Genomic DNA, 18,877 nt, shown 5'->3' with positions numbered 1-18,877 from the left:
AGATTCTTTAAGATTTTCTATGTAGACAATAAGTGACATCTGGAAATAGAGATCAGTGTTATGTGTTTCTTTATAATATATATGCTTTTTATTTATTTTTCTTGGCTTATTGTACTGTCTAGAAATTCTAGTACTATTTTCATAAGAGTGGTGAGAACAGACGTTTTTGCCTTATTCTTGATCTTAGGGTGTAGGCATTTAGTATTTTACTTTCAAGTATGATTTTAGTTGTAGATTTTTATAAAATACTCTTTACCAAGCTGAGATCATCTCCTATGTTCCTAACTTACTAAAAGTTTTTATCATGAGTGTTAGATTTTATGAAATGCCTTTTCTGAATTAATTAATATGGTCATAAGATTTTTCTTCTTTAGCCTGATATAAATTACACTGATTGATCTTTGAATGCTGAACTAGACATGCATATCTGAAATAAATTACTCTTGGTCATAAAGTACAATTCATTTTATATATTATGAAAATTAGTTTGCTATTTTTTAAATGTCATTTTTTATTCAAGTTTTGTTCTGGTTCCAAAGATTTAGAAAACGTATGATTGTATTTTGTTTGAATATTTCTCATTCAATTAAAAATATATTAATGTCCTGAGTTTTATAATTTTAATTTATTTTACATCTTTAAGCTACATTTTAGACTGAAGTTTTGGTTTATATTTCTATGGCACTTTTTATTTTGAAATATAAAACATTGTTTTACCTCATGTCTGAAATTAAGTAATTAAAGATCCACCTTTTGATTGTTTCTTTCTCCACTTCCTTCCCTTTTCTCTTTCCATATGCCCTCCTTGCCTTATTACTTAAGTTATTTCTATCATTCAAATTACTTTTGTTAATTGAAGCATATGTAAAATTATAGCATGTAAGGCTCAGAGCACATGTAAGATCACATCATGAGTAAGTAGGAAGTAAAACAAGACCATAGCAATTTAAAACATATCAAGAGAAAAATTTGCTTGCTTTTACAAAATATTTTTTTATTTTACAAGTCGGTTTCCATTTTCAGATTGCTGTCAACAGGATGGCCTAGAGAGAGTAAGTGAATATATGAGAAAATTTATGAGAAGAGACAAAAAGGCATAAAGATATTAATAGGCCAGAAATAAAATATATCTTCTTCTTCAGCCTCACGTGGGCTACAGTCAGTCTGCTATAACTTAGGGATCGGGTGAAAGGTACAGAGATATCAATCTTGTTTTTAAAGTACCTCTACTTGCTCTAAGAAGTTCTGGCATCCATTCTTCAGTGAAGACTAAACATGTGACAAGTGTGAACTTTAAAAACAAAACTATTTTCAACTTTTCAAGTGTATTAAAAATGTCTGAACAATTTCTGAATGTTCAGCCTTAGATAACTCAGAATGACTTAATGAAATTTTACTAACCTTTCCAAATATTGTACCTCAAAGCTGAGAGGAAGAATGAAAAATTTCGGCTTAAAGGGTAATATTTCAAGAAAAGTATAAATGCTTGAAAGTAAGGGCTGTAAAAACGTCTGTATAAATATTTTCTTTTTCAAACATAGCTACAGTTGTCTTTCCAGAAGTATTTGATTAATTGAATCCAAAAATATTAAACATTTTTTAGTGACTCACCTGTAATCCTAGCACTTTGGGAGGCCAAGACGGGCGGATCACGAGGTCAGGAGATCGAGACCATCCTGGTTAGCACGGTGAAACTCCGTCTCTACTAAAAATACAAAAAATTAGCCGGGCGTAGTGACGGGCGCCTGTAGTCCCAGCTACTTGGGAGGCTGAGGCGGGAGAATGGCGTGAACCCGGGAGGCGGAGCTTGCAGTGAGCCAAGATCACGCCACTGCACTCCAGCCTGGGTGACAGAGCCGGACTCCGTCTCAAAAAAAAAAAAAAAAAAATTAAACTTTTTTTTAAATAAACACGGAATTCCTTTTCATATTACTGACACTTTATAAATGGTTTATTAACTGTTTAATCACATATCTCAATACAAGATAGACCGTGGATCAATGTAGTAATTTGCACTGCAATTAAATCTTAATATTAGCTATAAATAGAATATTTGTTAAGAATAGTGTGATTATTATTACTATGTATAATTTTATATTATGTGAATAATAGTATATTAAAATTACAATCATGTGCCACAGAATTATGTTTCAGTTCATGATGGACTACATATATGACAATAGTCCCATATGATATAATGGAGCCAAAAAACTTATTTGGCCTAGTGACATCATAGCCATTGTAACATCATAGAGCAATTACTTAATTTTTGTATACATTTAAGTGTAGCTTGATAATGCTTACAAAGTCTACAAAAGTATACAGTAGTGTCTTAGGCCTTTGCATTCATTCACGACTCAGCCACCAAGAGCAATCTTCAGCCTTGCAAATTTCATTCATGGTAACTGCTCCATACAGGTGTACCGTTTCTTAAAATCAATGATACCATATTTTACTCTACTTGTTTTATGTTTAGATATGTTTCGATACACAAATACTGATGGCAGCAGTGGCCAATCTGGAGCAGCCACTGAGAATATGCGAGCTGCAGCGGGGGAAGCACAGCCAGGGTTGCATTTTCTGCAGAGTCATAAGGAGCTGGGAACAGGCAAGAGTTGGCAAGTTGGCAGGGCAGGAGGGCAGGAGCCCCATGCTCCTGGGCACAGCCACAGCTACCCAGCTTCAGCTCCAGACCTCAGCATCCCCGCACTCTCAGAGGCCCAGGAAGCCCCTTGCCCGTGCCGCAGGCTTGAAAGTGCTTGCTACTGCTCCCTGGCCTCTTCCTGCCCCCAGAGCCCACTCTGATTTCAAAGCAAAGTTGCGGCTGAGCCCAGGAGCATGGGGCCCTGGCTAGGTATGCATGTGCTCAGGGAAGCCCCGACATGGCAGCCCCCTGCCACCTCGGCCTCCTCCAGACTTTGGGTGCCAACAAATATGGGAGGGAGACTGAAGGGGGGGATGAGAGAGGCTTCGCATGGGACTGCAGGCGCCCCTTGGAACAAACAGCCTGGGTGCCTGGATGGCATGTTGATTGCAGCAGGAGGCAGACAGGTTCCTGAGCAGAAAGGTGAGGTTTCACCTCACCTTTAATCCAGGGACGGCTTGAAGCCTAGGGACAGGCTGGGCTACCAGTTCTGGGTGGAGTCCGTGGCCTGAAGCTAGAACTTATGGTGCTTTTTCCCCGCCCCGGCCTGCCCATGGACCAATCAGCATGCGATTCCTCCCTTTGAGCCCATAACTGTGGACTCAGCCAAACTTGGACAAAAGTCGGGACTACCAGCTGTAGGAAGGAGCTACCCACCACAGGTCTCCTCTCTGCTGAGAGCTGGATACTTGTCAGGATGACCTGCCTGTGGAAAGGAGCTACCCACTATGGGTCTCTTGAGAGCTGTCCTGACACTCAATTAAGCTCCTCTCTGCCTTGCTTACCCTCCAGTTGTCCACATACCTCATCCTTCCTGGACACGTGACAAAAACTCGGGACCTGCCAAATGGCAAGACTGAAAGAGCTGTAACACAAACAGGGCTGAAACATGCCCCCTGCTCACCACATTGTGGGCAACAAGGAGAGAAGAGCTACAGCTCTACTGGGCACCCAGACATTGGGGCTCCCCGTGGCAGGGCTGTGACATGCTGTAACAGAGTCTTTGGGGCTCTGCAGTTCCTGGAGTCTTTGAGCTTTTGGGCATCTTTATGTTTCCTTTGTTCAGATGCTGGTGCCTGCAGCGGAAGCTGCTTGTAGTATGTCTGTTCCAGTGCAGCCTCGCATGAAGCTTGTGCCTGTGTTGGCGTCCCTGGAGCTGCCTGCCCCACCAAAGCTGGCATCCCTGGCCGTGTGCATTGGCCGCACCCCATGCTTGCTTGCTCACACACCCCTCACCACTCTGCACCTGGCTCGCCTTTGACTGGCATAGGATCCAGGCCAGTAGCACAAGCCAAGCACAGCTTGCTGGGCCCAGTGTGTGGAACAAGACCAGCGAGCACAAGCAAAACCAAAGCAGAGGTGCCGCCAACCACAGGTTGAAAAACGCATGTTCTCACTCATAGGTGGGAATTGAACAATGAGAACACACGGACACAGGAAAGGGAACATCACACACCGGGGCCTGTTTTGGGATGGGGGGAGGGGGGAGGGATAGCATTAGGAGATATACCTAATGTTAAATGACGAGTTAATGGGTGCAGCACATCAACATGGCACATGTATACATATGTAACTAACCTGCACATTGTGCACACGTACTCTAAAACTTAAAGTATAATTAAAAAAAAAAAAAAGAGGAAGAGACACCAGAGAGCTCCCTCTCTCCTCAAGAGCAGAGGAAACGCCCGGGGAGGACACAGGCAGAAGACAGCCATCTACAATCCAGGAAAAGAGCTCTCTCCTAAAACCGGATTTCATAGCACCTTGATCTTGGACTTCTAGCCTCCAGAACGGTGAGAAAATAAATGTGGTTTAAGTCAAAAAAAAGAAAAACAATTAGAAAAATAAAACAAGCAATATTTTTGTTTCATTGAAATATTTTTTGTACTTATATAGTCCCTGTCTTCAAAACCTCAAGTAACTGAAGAAAATTAAATAAATGCCAGGTCTATCTGATTTAAAATGAGTTCATTATTGATTAAACATTGTAATTCCATTAAAAATTCTAACTAGTCAAATACTTCATTTAATGAAAACTACAAATCTGGTAACACAGTTAGAAATATCTATTTAATTTCTCCAAGTTCCTTACTTGGATACCGAGACCAGCTCGGTCAGGGAGACCCTAACCCAGCGGCGCTAGAGGAATTAAAGACACACACACAGAAATATAGGGGTGTGGAGTGGGAAATCAGGGGTCTCACAGCCTTCAGAGCTGAGAGCCTCGAACAGAGATTTACCCATGTATTTACTGACAGCAAGCCAGTGATAAGCATTGTTTCTATAGATTACAGATTAACTAAAAGTATTCCTTAAGGGAAACAAAGGGATGGGCTGAAATAAAGGGATGGGCTGTGGCTAGTTATCTGCAGCAGGAGCATGTTCTTAAGGCACAGATCGATCATGCTATTGTTTGTGGTTTAAGAACGCCTTTAAGCGGTTTTCCGCCCTGGGTAGGCCAGGTGTGCCTTGCCCTCATTCCAGTAAACCCACAGCCTTCCAGCATGGGCGTCATGGCCATCAAGAACATGTCACAGTGCTGCAGAGATTTTGTTTATGGCCAGTTTTGGGGCCAGTTTATGGCCAGATTTTGGGGGCCTATTCTCAACCCTTGGAGATCAAGTTTTAGATTTTGATTTACATAACATTGGAGAAAAGATTCATTGCTATCTAGTCTCCAGTTACAGTGTTTCCACCTTAGTCCTGACCAACTTCTGAAATTTTAATAACCTTAAGACCAACCTTTCTTTCTTTAGACTATTCGTGAGTCATCTTTTAAGCACCATTAATGGAACTCTCTTAATTATGAGCCAACACTTACTGAATCTAGCACCTATAATTTGCATTTTACTTAGCCAGTGATGTGCTGGAGCTAGCTCTAACTGAGTCATAAAGATAACTTTGACATTTTTTCCCATTTTCCTATTTGGTGACGTGGAAGTGGGAACTTGAAATTGGTCATGCTAAGGAAATTAACACCACAGAAATCAGCAAATAGTACATAACTGAGCTTTTGGCCCACTCTCCAGTGAACTAATTGCTAAATATTCACTGTCACATCATTGCTTATAGCGCTTCATAAACTGATCCTACCACACTCACATCTAAAGGCGAAGATAATTTAGGAAACTGGTATGTATTGTAATTTCTTTACTCTTTGTGACTTGGGAAACAATGTAAGATTTCTTACAATTCTGCAGCCTCTTCTTTGTTTTTGTCACATTGCTTTGCTGACTTTATCTCACAAACCACAGTTCCTTTCATTTCAGTGTTTGTACTATTCTTTCCCCAGTCCAAGAAGTTTAACATTTAAACTTACACAGGTCTACATGTACATACTCTTTCCTCACTATTTATCAACACCTGTTAAAAGACATGACAAATGCTTTGAAGATAAAAATAATAAGTCATATCTTTTTTTCTGTACTCTAAATCACACTAGATATTTTGGTATATATGTGATAGTTAAGATAAACTTTAAGCAAATTATGATAAATTTTAATATTTTAATCAAGTTTGAATAGAATAAGAACAAAAGAATAGAGTGCCTACATACACACACACACACACACACACACACATATATATATAAAAATTCTAACTAGTCAAATACTTCATTTAATGAAAACAACAAATTTGGTAACACAGTTAGAAATATCTATTTAATTTCTCCAAGTTCCTTACTTGGATGCCGAGACCAGCTCGGTCAGGGAGACCCTAACCCAGCGGCACTAGAGGAATTAAAGACACACACACAGAAATATAGCAGTGTGGATTGGGAAATCAGGGGTCTCACAGCCTCATATATATATATATATATATATGTGTGTGTGTGTATTTGCATACTTACACATGCACACACACACATATACACACACACACATAGCCTAATCTGGTGTGCATGACAATACACTAGAAAGACCTGAGATTTAGTGATTAAAATAAATTGAGTTTAAATCACTGCTCTATCACATACTAACATAAATGGTGAAGGTAGTTCTATTTTCCCTTGTGTGAAAGAGAAATACAATTATAGGGTTAATAGGGTTGTTGTGAAGGATAAATGAGAGAATATATTCAAATATCTTATGTGCCTTAATACTACCTGGCACACGATCATTTCCAAATCATTTTTGTTATTTTCTCCATTCCTTTAACAATCAACAATACAGTATATCACTTGATATAGTTTGGATGTGTGACCCCACCCAAATCTCATGTCAAATTTTAACCCTCAATGTGAGAGGAGGACCTGGTGGGAGGGATTGGATCATGACAGTGGACTTCCCCCTTGCTGCTCTCATAACAGTGGGTGAGTTTTCAGGAGATCTGATTGTTTAAAAGTGGGTAGCACCTCCCCCTTTTCTCTCTTCCTCCTTATCCAGCCATGTAAAATGTGCCTGCTTCCCCTTCACCTTATGCCATGATTGTAAGTTTCCTGAGGCCTCCCCTATGGAACTGTCAGCCAATTAATGCTCTGTTCTTTATAAATTACCGAGTTTCAGGTATTTCTTTATAGCAGTGTGAGAACTGACTAATACATCACCCTTCAATAACATAAAAATGCAATTTTTAAAAATCAGCTTTTTGAAAAATTTTTAAAGAAACTTACGCAAACATTTTCCAGCCTATGACAGTTTATCTCTTTCACCATTAAGCATTTGGTTATGTTAGCAGTAATCCTGCCTGTTTTCAATCTCCACTGTCTCCATCATGTATATAGACATGAAAGATATTATTTCCTATAAACAAACTCAAAAGAGGGAAAAGGTGAAAACAGCCTGTCATTACTGGGAACATAGGAATCTAGAAGTGATAATTAACAAATATTATGGTCCAAATATACATATGTATTTCTAAAGACATGTGCTAACAAGAAATCTTGTATAGAATGCATTGAATTCAACCTCATGTTACAATCAGTTCTTCAAAACTATTGCTTTTATATATACTTAGATTATCATTGTCAGCACCTCAACAATTCAGAACATTTTCACATATTAAAATCTCTGTTACTTATTGCAACGTCCTTTGAATAATATAATCGTTTTTCTTATAAGGAAAAAAATTGGTGCATCAGAGCTTCAGGGGTGCAAATAGCTAAGAACGTAAGAACTAAAGTATCTTTTCTTTCACTGTTTGCCTTGATATTTATTTTAAGAATTCAGGTTTCAAATGTATAATTGATCTCTACTTCTTTTCACATAGACAATTTTGATTTGTACAAAGAGCCCATTCAAATTCTACATATACATACTGACATCAATTGCTAATGGATATTCTCTGCATATCCTTGGCACAATGACAATTTAATTTTCACAGAGGCAAGCACATACCTAAGCTTGTCATACAAACATCCAGGCTTCTCATCAACTGGTTCTTTGGGGTTGGGACATATTAGGGAAACAACATTTTATCTTGCATACCATATGCTGTCTCTTACAGAAATATGACAGCATCATTTCTTAAACTGAAAAGCCAGGTCAGGGTCCCAAAATATCATCTGGCTCTACATTACCTTTAGTAAATGTTTTCCTTTTAACTGTAGAACCTTAAATGATTAATCAATCTTCAAGTGATTACATTGGAATGCTGTCACCTGATACAGATGATAAGTCATCGTCATAGCTGAATGACAGAAAGGGGAGATTGCATTCAGAACATTTCCACTTGGGATATAAATATTTATCTGAGCTTCATCCTTGTCCCCAAAGGGGCCTTTGCCTCTATTCTGTTTTTATGTTTATTTTGGTAACAATACAACACAATGCACTTAAATGATACACTTAAATTGTATGGATTCTTCTAAATAGTTTAAATATCATTCTCATGCATATTGGAGTAAAATTTTAAATCTGAAATACCCTGAATCTCCTGAGATGAATCCAAATTTGCATGAAAGTTCAGATGTCAGGCTTCTTCTAACTCAGATAAAAGTGTTTCTACTAGGAAAGCTGTAGCAGCAGATAGAATTGTTTCCAAGGCACAGGCATCTTGAAAAATATATTTGGATGTGAAATCAAAACCTTGTCTTTTGACCAAGAATTTATTTTCTAGATTTATTTTACTCCTCTTTATGTTTTTAGATCACTTAAAAAATGATGTCAGAAGTAACCTTAGTGACAGTTCATGTTGTTTTTCACCACAAAAGCAAATATTTTGAGCATCATAATTTTCCAGAATATGACAGAAAAAAAGCTGTTTTTTATGAAATTTTTTTGAAGAAGAAAACAAATTATTTTCCAAACAAAAAACTTAAAACTTTGTGTAACCTTTTATTTCTTTTTAAAACTTGAATGTAGAAATGTTGAGGAGTTACGGCCAGGAGCGGTGGCTCAAGCCTGTAATCCCAGCACTTTGGGAGGCTGAGGCGGGCGGATCACGAGGTCAGGAGATCGAGACCATCCTGGATAACATGGTGAAACCCCGTCTCTACTAAAAATACAAAAAATTAGCTGGGCACAGTGGTGGGCACCTGTAGTACCAGCTACTCAGAAGGCTGAGGCAGGAGAATGGCGTGAACCTGGGAGGCGAAATTTGCAGTGAGCCGAGATCGCGCCACTGCACTCCAGCCTGGGCGATAGAGCAAGACTCCATCTCAAAAAAGAAAAAAAAAAAAAGAAATGTTGGGGGGTTACAAATGATGTTGCCATCAATACAATTCTGAGTTTAATGTACATATTCTATATCAGAATACTCAGAAATACAAATTTCAGTTCATTTGGCATTGGTTTGTGAAGTATTTAGGGATTCTAATTATAATTTTCATTTGATCAGTTGATGGTTGAGATAACAGGTTGACACTTTTATTTAAAAAAGTTTACAAGTAACCTTTGTGGGAATATATCTCTGGACGAGTCTTACTCCAACATTGAGACATGTCTCAGGATGGCTATTATTCATGCTCCCCTGGGTATCAAGCCCTACAGTATGCCAGTCATTGCACTGCACCAGTTGATGCAGCTATGAAGTTGCAAACAAATGATGTTTCTGCCCTCCTAGAGTTTGCTTTCTGTTGGAGGTGAGGAGTAGATAATTTAAAAATAAAATAAATATGTATTTTGTGACATGATTCTAAGTACTATTGAGTAAAATGAGCTAACAAGACGTGAAGTCTCATGTCAGATTTCTAATTTATGTAGGGTGATGTGGGAGATGATACTGATAAAGATGGCAATTAGAGAGAGATAATGAATTAAGAGTGAGCCTTGTGATAACTGGAGGGAGCACCCACTAGGCAAAAGAATTCCTCTAAGAAAGAGCCAGGAGGCCAGCTGTAGCTTGAAGAAAAAGAACAGAGATGACAGAGGTAGAAAATGAGGTCAGAGAAATAGCCAGGGTCCAGACAATATTAGGTCTTGTGCTCTGTTGCAAGGCCATAGGTCTATGGTGACAGAAATGATACTGTATGCCATTAAACTTCCTAGTGTGGAATTTACTCCAGGTCCAAAACGACAACAACAAAAATGATCATTGTAAGCAAAGATTCAGGCTAGCTTTAGGGGAACATTATTAAATTCTTTTAATCCTTGATGTGAGAACAGCCTTCTTACTTTGGTGGATGTGGAATGGCCAGTATTAATACAGGCCTGCTGTGTGCTACAGCAGTAGGAGTGTGAGCACTTAGCAGCAAGCATTACAGAGGACGTGGGAGGGCAGCAGGTAAAAGTAGGAGGTGTCTCTGCCAGAGTAAGGAAGAATAAAGAATCTCAGAGACTTACTGAACTGGGATCTAGAGACAAAGAACATGTTCTTTTTTTTATATATATACTTTAAGTTTTAGGGTACGTGAGCACAACATGCAGGTTAGTTACACATATGTATACATGTGCCATGTTGGTGTGCTGCACCCATCAACTCGTCATTTAATGTTAGGTATATCTCCAAATGCTATCCCTCCCCCCTCCCCCCACCCCACAACAGGCCTCGGTGTGTGATGTTCCTCTTCCTGTGTCCATGTGTTCTCATTGTTCAATTCCCACCTATGAGTGAGAAAAGGCTTGGGCTGTACCTTCACAAGTAGCACGATAAAGGACAACAGAATCTCATTTATTTCATCACTATTGCAAATATCATTCAATTTTACTTTTCTATTAGCTTTGTCCTGGACAGAAAAATATTTAACTCCAAGTGGTAATTTTTCATGAATAGCTCACCTTAATATGAAAGTGAATTATAGCTATGGCTTGGGAAGAAGGCAAAAATGTTTTCGCTAGAAATAATGCCCCATCACACAGGAAAAACCTGCTAATATAGACAACAGCAATGTCAGAAGGCATAATGTTCTTTGACTGTTAACGGGCTCCTTCCTACCTGGCCTATTCCCTGAGCATTATCTTCTCAGTTTCTGTGATAATGGCCTTTCCCATATCCTTTTTTACATCACTATTTTTCATGTCCACCTATTTAGTTCCTATTTATGATTTCTGTTGTAATTTTTAGTGTGATTCCTGCTGCTAGATGTTTTGTCATAGGCTGCCTATTCCTTCCAGGGATGTGCCAGATTTTATCCAGGAAATCTCATTAAAGATGTCAATAATGACAATTTGGTAGTTTTCCAAACTGAATTAAGAATATTGATAGATTAATATTCTCTTCTACATCTAGGTCCAATTCAGTAAGTTGAATTTAAGAAAGAAGCATGGAAGAGAATTTTGCGGCCAATATTATGACAAATGTCTTTTATAAATGGTTCATTCAAAAATCCTGCACATTTTCTGCTATAACATTTTCTAATGTCATCAAGGCCTATCAACTACCTCTGTGGATAAATAAAGTTCAAAATTATCATTATATTATTTTTTACAAAACAATATTACATACCATTTCTGACTTCAATAAGATATTCTAGAAAATATTTACATTCCTCCCCTTCACATTTCTTTCTTATCATTTACTAAGGTCAACACAAACATGATAGAAATAAGCCTTAGTTGATAAAAACTTTCAAACATTTATTTTATCCATTTATTTATATTAAAGCAGAATAAGGACTGATGTCTTTTGAAGTTGGGAGGGTAAAACTTAACTATTGTAAAAGTATTGCTATTGTACACTAGAATCATATAAGTCTACCACCTTTGACCTACATAAACTGTAATTTCATGCAATTAAACCAACATAGAATAAAATGATGTAATAATATCAATCTTATGCTTTTCAGTCTGGAATCCTATTTAGGATAGTAAAATGATTTCATTAAGTACTAATCCATGAATTTTTATGCACGTTTTATAGTCAGAACTATCTTTCAAAGGAATCTTACCTCCAAGACCTATAAATATATGTAACAGGTTAATGTACTGCTGCATTTCTCACAAAGGAGAAATCTTAGAGCCCTAACTTCCAGAATTTTCTCTTTCTCTCTACTTAGTAATCATAGAAATGATTGAGGAAAGGTAACTTGAAATAATTTCTCTAGTACTTTAAACTCATTTTACAAATAATAAGTGAGATTCGAAGGGACTCACTTGGAATCTGGTCTGGTCTAAATCTGTTTTAAAACTGACTAGACCAGATTTATATATCAATGGCTGACTAATAAATAAAATATAAGCTAGCTGGGCATGGTGGCTCACTCCTGTAATCCCAGCACTTTGGGAGGCCGAGGTGGGTGGATCAACTGTGGTCAGGAGTTTGAGACTGGGCTGGCCAACATGGCAAAACCCCATCTCTACTAAAAATAGGAAAAATTAGCCAGGCATGTAATCCCAGCTACTCAGGAGGCTGAGACAGGAGAATCACTTGAACCCAGGAGGTGGAGGTTGCACTGAGCCGAGATGGTGCCACTGCACTCCAGCCTGGGCCACAGACTGAGACTGTGCCTCAGAAAAGAAAAATATATGTATGTATATATACACACATAACACTTATAACTTATACACTAAATGCCTCAAAAGTGTGTGTCTCACAGACATTCAGGTTTTTTTTCTGTTATCTATAAATTTACATATCAGAATGCCAAAATATAAAAACACCCTTGAAAGACCATGCAGCCAGTAATGATTTGCATAGTTTATTCTCTTGTTGCTATTTTTCATAGTGTTTGAGTACACCACCTGCTTATTTTTATTAATTTTTTTAACTTGGCAGTGATGAGTTGATGGTTTGGAAATATGTGTTATGAATGTTATTTCATGGTAAAGTATAGTTAATCCTTGCAGAATTGTGTCACCAAAACTTTTTGAGAAATAATTGGTTTACAGCACTAGAAATTATTGTTCAAGCATTGGAATCTTGAGATCAATTAGATTAGAAAAAGGCATCAATATATTTTCCAATTAATTCCCTCAGAAGTGCACAGTTTAAAAGAGAGCATGGGTATCATTTAAACTCAGTCTGGGCATTGTATCAATTAACTTGGAAGACAGAATTATAATATAACTCTAAAGAAGTTAAAAAAAAATATTGACTTGGCTTCTAATCAAAGAGGCTATGCTCTAAACTCTTAAATATACATAGTTTACTATATTAATATTCTGCTTGTATTAAAACAAAATCTCAAAATTTTGCCAGGTCTCTGGAGAGCTAACAAGCCAAAAACCTGTGAGTCGTCCACATTATTTTCTCTCCTTCATTTCAAGCCCCTCTCTCTTTTCAGGTAGTTTGTGTGATCTAGACTTTGTGTAAAGTAGTAGAATACATGTCCAAGCCACATTCTCAAACTCATGTTCACTGCAATAAATCTGATTCCTATATTATTTCTATGCTGAATTTAAATAACTTTAAAGTTATGAGACAATATGAGGGAAGAGAGAATACAATACAGAATTCCAAATATAATAAATGTTTTGTCTTGTAATTTGGTATATGATATCTATTTATCCCTCTCATATATCAACTACATAGGAAATACTCTCTGTGAATTTCCCTAATAATATTTTGCCTTGCACAAGTGAATTCTACACATATTTGCATAATAATTAAACATTTACTAGGAAATATGCTACAAATACTTTAAGAACCTGGTGCTTTTTTTTAGCATTTTTCTGTCTAAACAATTTTTTGCACATGGAAATCAAAGAAACAATCATCTAGAAAATGTTTGTGGTCACCCAAGCAAACATTATTTATGAAGAGATTCAAATTTAAGCACCTTTTGTTTGAAATCATTATCTGTGCACTGCACAGTCCTCTGAAAATAGTGATATCCTCTGTAGCTGTCCCTTTGTGACCAACCCCCTCCAAAGCTTTTGTTGCAGTGGCCTCCACAGAGTTTGGTACTAGGGTCCTCTCACCTGACAGGCCATCATCCTGTTTGTCAGGACACCTTTATGGCTTTACTCCTACTACTTCTGATTGCCCCAGGAAAAACCCAAAGGCTATCTATTCATCTGCTGCCTTCTCTCTTTGCTTTTGGCTCCAGCCAGTCTCCAGCATTACAGAGGAAAGGCAGGCATCAGCTGCCCCCTACACACCAGGTCAGTGTTTCTCAAATTCTACATGGGGGAAATAACCATATTTTTTCTCTTTTATTAAATTTCAAGGATCACAAACCATATTTATGTAAAATGCAATTAAAATAAATTACTAGAAAAATGAAAGGAAACATAAAAAAGTATCAATATAATCCTTATTCTTTAATATAATTAGACACAACAGACATTCTCAAATTGCCAATGTTTATATTCAACGTCTCTACTATTTAAGCAGTTCAGGGACAACCTTTTGGGTAGCACTGCTCTAGGAGGCAAATGTCAGGTCCTCCTGTGAACCCTTTGAATATACTACAGTGGGCTGATAGAACTCTGCAGAGTAGAAAGCATCAAACCTAGAGGTGAGATGACAATGACCCTTTTTTTGTCCTCATTCTCTATGGGTGCTTCTCATCCCCAGTCCCCACTTCATGAAAGCATATCCCACTTAGTGGAAAGCTCTGTATTTTGATGACTCTAATTCTCTTTTTGAAGTCCTGGTCTTTTGTGAGTTGGAAGTGGGTGATGCGGGGTAGTGCAACCATCATTTAGAAAATTTGGCATGTGTTGTTCTAGCAGCTTTTAATAAAGTGATGTTTCTTATCAATTTTCTTCAATTTGGAGCTTCTACAAAAGTCACAAAACTAAAATCGCATTCACTGTCCTATTACATTAGTATAAAATTAAAACACTTTAAAAAGCCCTCTTATCTCTCCCCTCAATATATGTTTAGCTAATCTAAAAATTTAGTTAGTTAAATACATTTTTTAAAGAAGAAAATCATAAGCAATTAATAGATACCTGAAACTTTACTTAAATTTGAAACATATGTGTACATTCTTTCATTCTTTTGACATATGGTCAAGACCATTCCTTTGATTATATGTCCACTGAGTGTTATTTCCTACCTTCATTTTTCCATGACATTCAACCCTATCATTTATCTAAAACATCCAATTACTATAAGAATCACAAGGTTTGGAAAGTAAATTGATTTTCAGGTTAAAACTCCACCAGTAGAAGCGGGCATATACTGGCATCTAAAGAAAGGTCTACTTGTGAAATGTTTTTATATCAGTGTTCTCTGAGTATCATAAGTTTATTTAATATTGTTCTCATGAGATCTGATGATTTTATAAGGGGCTTTCCCCCCTTTGATCAGCACTTATCCTGCCTGCCGCCCTGTGAAGAAGGTGCCTTTTTTCCCCTTTGACTTCTGCCGTGATTGTAAGTTTACTGAGGCCTTCCCAGCCATGAGGAATTGAGTCAATTAAACCTTTTTTCTTTACAAATTATCCAGCCTTGGGTATGTCTTCATAGCATCATGAGAACAAACTAATACAGTAGTGCATCTTGGAAGGGACTCTTTTCAAGCCGCCACCTTAGCTGTGCCTTCAAAGTCTATTCAATTGCTATATTAGGCTGGCAACTTCTGGGTTGTGAATGTCATGGTTATGAGCCCGTTGCTCCATCTTCTTTGATAGATATAATCCCTTATCCTGAAATATTGTGATATAGTGTATTTATCAGGAGTTCAAATACTGTATTCCTTGGATTAGTAGTGCTGGCTGAGAAGACACACCCATAACCACAATGCATGCAAATTCCAGTCAAGATGAATATCCACATCTTCCATGGTAGAATTGGTTTAATATAATAAACTTTCCACCAACTACTGGATGTCTTCCAAAAAATGATACCTGATCAAGGACTCAGTGTTGGTCTCTATTACTGACACTGGTACATTCAGCAACTACAGTAGTTAGGCCATGGTGAATAGACTACTTAATGGCCTGCCCCTGCCTAGCCTTCCTCTGAGCCTACGTGACTCCTTTGTTCATGCTCACCGTACCTGAATGGAGATGGCTGATGAAAACGGCTAATGTCAAAAAATAAAAGAATAAAAATATTTTTAAAACGTATGGGCCAGGCGCGGTGGGTTGTGCCTCTAATCTCAGCACTTTGAGAGGTTGAGGCAGGCAGATCACCTGAGGTCAGGGGTTCAAGACCAGCGTGACTAACATGGTGAAACCCCATCTCTACTAAGATTACAAAAATTAGTTGGGTGTGTCGGCACATGCCTGTAATCCCAGCTACTCAGGAGGCTGAGGCAGGACAGTCACTTGAACCTGGGAGACGGAGGTTTCAGTGAGCTGAGATCATACCACTGCACTCCAGCCTGGGCAACACAGTGAGACTTCATCTCAAAAAAATAAAATAAAATAGGTATTACTACTTGATTGTCTGATGCCTTATGCAGGGTGGATGATCTTTGATAAATATTAACATGCAGTACAGGATCTTCACACCTTATGCTTACTCCCGTAGCTACATTTACAAGCTTCTTCCCCAGACCTCAAATCTTTCTTTTTTTATGGCCTCTAACCAGCTAACCGAATTGTTTGCCATCCCTCATGAATCTATATGTATTTTTAACTAGGCCACTTCCCTTTCCACACACAGTAGATGATCATGTGCAACTGTTGAAGTCTGGCCCAAGAAGAGGGTTTTCTTTAACTGCAGAGCAAACCTAAAGTAGGGCTACAGTTTAATTAAAGTCAGTTTTTAGCCTTTATACACATAAGTATCTGACTCATTTGAGAATCATGCCTATCAGTTTATTTCTTCTGTCAACTGGACATAAGAGACCCATCCATCTGATCATAGGTATGAACTGAAAGAGAGGCATCAATGCAAAAGTGGTGATGTGGTGGTTAGGTGTTTTGTGTGTGTGTGTGTGTGTGTGTGTGTGTGTGTGTGTGTGTGTTTTCCGGCGGAATCTCACTCTGTCGCCCAGGCTGGAGTGCAGTGGTACAATCACGGCTCACTGCAACCTCTGCCTCCATGGTTCTAGTGATTCTCCTGCCCCAGCCTCCCGAGAAGCTGGGACTACAGGTGCTCACCACCACACCCAGCTAATTTTTTTGTAATTTTAGTAGATACCGGGTTTTACCGTGTTAGCCAGGATGGTCTTGATCTCCTGACCTTGTGATCTGCCCACCTCAGCCTTCCAAAGTGTTGGGATTACAGGCATGAGCCGCTGCGCCCAGTCAGTGGTTAGGATTTTAACCTACACAGCTTATATGTGTTATTTGTCCTGAATTATGTTTGATCTCATAGATATATGCATCTTCCAATAGATTTATGTGAACCTACTCAACTTCCTAAATTCACGCATATTAGGCAGTTCGGTCTATGTGGCTATAATATAACCTATGGTGAGATGCTCCATCCTACCAGGATCCAGTAGCTTGCCAAAAAGCCTTTTATGAATATTATATAGTTCCCAACAGATACTTTTAATACAGTAATTTTCAAACTTTTTAACCTAGAAGCTCTTCACCATCTTAAAAACCTTCAAGAACACAAAAGAGTTTGTGTTTAAGTGGATGATATAGTTATAGGCATATACCTATAGATGTAGATATAGGTATGTTCCTTGTATTAGAAATTAAAATTAAGAAATTTAAAAAATATTTATTAGATAATTAACTTAAAATAATGATAGCAAAGTTATTACATGTTACCACAAATAATGGGTTCATGAAAAATAATTATACTTCCCAAAAGAACTTAATGATATGAGGGCCATTGTTTCACATTTTTGCAAATATTTTTTATCCGGCTTATTAGATGAGAGTTGGATCCTTGTAACATCAGCTACTACATCAGTCTGTTGTTATATAATGTCTTGATTAAACTATATGAGAAATATCTAGTCTCAAAATATGTAGTTCAAAAAGGAAGAATATTTTAGTGGTCTCTTCATATAATTTTGGATATTCTGCTTTGATCCTATACCAAAATTCAAGCTGCAGTTTTTCAAAGCTGAGTTGCAATTTGGAGCATGGCACAATGTTAATGACATTCCATGCATGGTTCTATAATGTTATGCAATAAGCACTTAGAAAATAATAATACAATGAGTTATTTAATGAGATCTTTCAACTATTGAGATATCCCATTATACAATATCAAAAACTCACATTAATTCATAACAATTGATCTCACTGGAAATTTTTTGAACTGTTAGGAAGCTATCAAGTTCACAGTTTCAGATACAAATTTCACAAAACTCTAATTTTCATTTGAACTCTCAATTGTTATCATGATTGGTAATAAGTAATGCTAAGTTATTCTTTCAGGTATGAAAAATGTCACATGATAAAATTAAGTAGTTCAAATGACTGCAAAGTAATTACAATATTTTGTACATAGTTAAACAGGTTATAAGAAAGAGTTCCAATATAGGCAACTATATTTTAATACTCTTATTGCGTTATATAGTTTAAAAAAATCAAGAAATATAAGCAGTTGATATAAATACATTTAGCTCTATAACATACAAATTCTGAATAAACATGTAAAGTAGTTGAATTCACAAATAACTAAACAATACTTGTAAATGTCCATCTACAGACACACATACATACACACACATAACATGAATATGGAAGATGCACATATTTGTGTTAATTCTGAGATTTGGGACTTTTTGAGGAATTTAAAAACCAAAAAAATTTTCTAAAGCAAGTTCAAAACTTGTGTCAAACTATTCAATTTGATCCATTGATTTTTTGGAATAAGCCTATTTATTAAAATTTGACACTGTTATATTTGTTCGATATTAACATGAAAGAATATTATACAGTCTTTGGAAACATTATTTTTCAATAGGTAAATTGTTCACTGTATTTGTGCATATGTGTGGAAAATAAAGCACCTTATCAAATATCATCTCCTCAGAGAAATCCTCTGATATACGTAACAGTCATCCATAATCAGCCTTTGATGTTTCTTTAGTCAAAATGTGTTTCTC

This window comes from Pan paniscus, chromosome 5 (genome assembly GCF_029289425.2).
Source record: "Pan paniscus chromosome 5, NHGRI_mPanPan1-v2.0_pri, whole genome shotgun sequence".
In the NCBI taxonomy this organism is placed as follows: Eukaryota; Metazoa; Chordata; class Mammalia; order Primates; family Hominidae; genus Pan; species Pan paniscus.
Note: the sequence above shows the minus strand (reverse complement) of the source record.